Below are 3,717 nucleotides of genomic sequence, written 5' to 3' on the forward strand. Positions count from 1 at the left end.
AAGGTACGAGTTTTTGCATGGCGGGTCGCGACAAATTCATTGGCCACTCTTCAAAATAAAAAGAAAAGAAAGCTCGAGATTTCTGATACATGTGCTCTATGTGGTATGGAATGCGAGGACACGTTCCACGCTCTTTGCAGATGCCCTTTAGCTCAGTGGCTATGGACTGTGATGGCGCGCATATGGAGGATGCCCAAGGTGGAAGCTATCATGAACACCAGTCCTGAGTGGATCATCCATCTGCTTGATGTTTGTTCTGTGGACGTACGTCTACCAATAATCATGACCTTGTGGCGGAACTAGCATGTCAGAAACGAGGTTTATCATAACAAACCGGCACCACCAGTGGAGGCATCTTGTAGGTTCCTGTGTGGCTACATCAACTCACTGGTGGCCATACAGCAGCACCCGCATGCTGATGATTTAAAGGGGAAAACTGTGGTTGCTTATAGAGGCCAGGAGGGGAGCCACAAGTCGCCTGTGGTGAGGCCGAGCAAATCGCTGGAGCGTTGGAAGAAGCCGCCGCTTGGGTGGGTGAAATTAAACGTTGATGGCTCATGGCGGCAGGAGGATGAAACAGGGGGCGCTGGTATGATACTTCGCGACCACATAGGCTCTATTATCTTTGCGTCGTGCCGTTTCATCCAAAGATGTACAAGTGCTCTAGAGGCGGAGATCGCGGCCATTCTGGAGGGTGTGTTGCTAGCAATGGATAGAAGCAATGAACATATAATGGTGGAGATGGACTGCATGGTGGCTGCACGGATGATCACGGCTCAGGTCCCAGATAGATCCTTGCTAGCTCCCATGGTCAATGATATCAAGCACCTCCTGAGTAGTAGATCACATGGAATAATGGCCATCGGAAGGGACCAAAACAAGGCGAGCCATGCCCTGGCTCACGTGGGGCGTGTGCTCCCCAAAACGGCTGTCTGGCTGCGCTACGCGCCGGACGAGATTCTTGCTCTATGTCAATCTGAATGTAATGACTCTGGCTAAGTAATGAAATTATTCTATCCGCAAAAAAAAAGTGTATTTCTTCAGACCAGTACAGATAGAGATACAGATTGGATTACGCGAGCCTGCGGATAACCAATGTTCTGGACGCACGTGCGTGCCCTTTTCTCCTCCTCTCGTTGTCCCCCTGCCAGAGCTACAGTGGTCTCGTCTCTCGGTCACAGTCGGCCAACCCCACTTGCTCTCCTCTAGATCTCTCTCGATCTCATGGCAATCTTTATCCACAATTCCAGCCCAGCTACCAGTATATGCGTTTGTATTTTTCTGTACAGTTGGACGGATGATATCACAGTTTAAATTGAGATGTACATTTTCTAGTTGCATTTGTACTTAGGCTACAGTTCCAATGTCAATTTCTACGTGCACCAGAACAGCTATCATTTATTGAGTTCGCTCTGAATTCCATAATTGGGCAAAAGAAAGGGACAGAACTTAAACAAAAACTGTCAAAAGAAAGAAATACTCTTAATTGTTCCAAAACTCAAATTGGACCGTTTCTGTCCTTGACCGTGCATGACACCAGTACTTTTATACTTTAACATTATGTTTTGTTAGAATGTTTTCAGGATTAAAAATTCTTGAATGTTAATCTAGAAACACTAAAATATCCTACATCGCCTTAGAGCATCTCCAGCCGTTCAGCCCCCCAGGTGCCGAAAAAGAGCGGCCTGGGGGCGAACCGGCGCTAGATCGGCCCCTGGGGGCGACCTAGCTCCCAGCCACGCCCCCAGGCCGCGCCCCCCAACCCGCGGCAAATTCAAACATAGTCATTCCCGCTCACAAAATACACGCCACAAATCCGGCGATCATGCGGCCACAGTTCGGCGATCGAATGGAAAGTTCGGCGTACAAAAGAGAAAGGACGCGCGTGCGCATCAGACGGCGAGGTCAGCCTCCGGCGTCGGCGGAGTCGGCGTGCGCAGGCTTGGCGGGGTCTCTGTGCTTGGTGGCGTCGGCGTGGCTTCTGTGCTGCGGGGATTCTCGGTGGCATCACTCGGGCTTGGCGGCGGCGGCGGCGTGGGCGTGGGCGTGGGGGGCGTCGTCGAGGGAAGCTGGTTCAGGATGAGGCCACGCTTCACCAAGTACCACGCCTTGATCGCCTCGTCGTTGCTCTGGAGCATGTCCGCCCCGCCCAGCAGGAAAGTCAGGTCGGTGTTTCGCTTCTTCGCGGCGATGTTGGTCCGGAGTAGGTCGAGCTTGACGGCGCTGCTCGACATCAACGCCGACCACCGCGCCTCGGTCTTCTCTTCACGCAGGATGGCCCGGGCCTGTGCATCGGCGAGGCAATGCTGGATGGACTCCTGCACCTGAGCGGTGGCCGCGTCGGTGTGTTTCCCCTTCTTGGCACCTTTGTTGCCGTCCGGCCGCCCTTCTGACGCGTCCGGAGCAGGCGCGTCCGGCTTGTAGGTCTCCTTGGCCTTGTCGAGGGTGCGCCGGACTTAGGGGTCGACGAGCTTGCGTTCGTCGAACTCGGCCTTGATGCGGTCCCAGTACGTCTCGATGCTCTGGTTCGTGCCGGTGGTCGGGTCGAGGCAGACGACTTTCCATGCTTCGGCGAGGCATTCCTCCTCCTTGGACGCCCACTTGATGCGCGGCTCGCCAGACCTGGCCGCCCGCTTCTTCTTCTTGCGCCTCCTCGCCGGAATAGTCGCCGGCTCCTCCTCCTCCTCCTCGTCCTCCTCCTCCTCCTCCTGCTCATCCTGCTCCTCCTCGCCATAGACGTAGCCGAGCTCGCCGTCCATGCCGCCGCTGAGATCCACCATGTCTTCCGGGGTGACGAACCCGGGAGACGTGGCGGTCGCGGTCGAGCCTGTCGTGATGATGTCGTCCATGTCGGCCTCGGTCTCGTCGCTGTCGCCGAGGTGCGAAAAGGGCAGCGTGCCACGGCGGAAAGGGGGCGTCGGGGAGGACGCGTAGGCGGGCGGCGAGTAGTTGTATGGAGGGTACTACACGCCGGCGAAGGCAGGCGAGGGCGTGCGCTGGGCCGGGTGTCCATGGGGGAAGGTGATGTTGGGGTTGAACCCACCGTGCGCGTCCCCGTCGGCGTAGCCCGGTGAGGACGTGCATCCCCATGGCTGCGGCGTCGGAGAGCCAATGCCTTGCTGGCCCCAGGGCGCGTGTTGGGCGTGGTTGCCGGGTGGATTCATCATCCCCGCACGAGTCGCCTCGGCCTCGGCTTGGTCCGCCGCAGCCGCACGCGCCGCGTTGTCACGGGCCTTCTTGGCGATCGCCCTATTCCGCCGGTCGGCGGTGACAGCCTCCCGTCGCTGAACTTCCACCCTCCACTCGGCGTTTGACATGGCCGGTGGCTTCGACGGAGGCGCCCTCGGCTTCCTCTGCTTCGGCTAGGCGACGGAGGCGGTCGAGGTTGCCGCGGCCCGGGGGACGACGTACTTCTTCGGTGGCATGGAGGCCGGCCGGCTGGGAGGCGAGCGGGAGGGAGATTGGCGGGAGGAATGGAGAGAATGGGAGGGAAGTGGGGGGAAAAGCGGGAAGAAACGGCGGGAAGAGGCGCTCGACTCGCCGACAGGGCGGACCCACTCGCCCTTTTTGCTTGCGCCGGCGCCCCAGGCGCCCCCCAGGGCGCTGGGTTCGGCCTGGGTCCGCCGACACCAGTTTCGGCCCGAGCCGGCGAAAAACGGGTTTCTGGGGGCGCGACTGGGCCGTTTTTTCGGCGCCGGCGCGGCAAAAACGTCTGGG

Source organism: Triticum aestivum, chromosome 3D, assembly GCF_018294505.1.
Source record: "Triticum aestivum cultivar Chinese Spring chromosome 3D, IWGSC CS RefSeq v2.1, whole genome shotgun sequence".
Classification (NCBI taxonomy): domain Eukaryota; kingdom Viridiplantae; phylum Streptophyta; class Magnoliopsida; order Poales; family Poaceae; genus Triticum; species Triticum aestivum.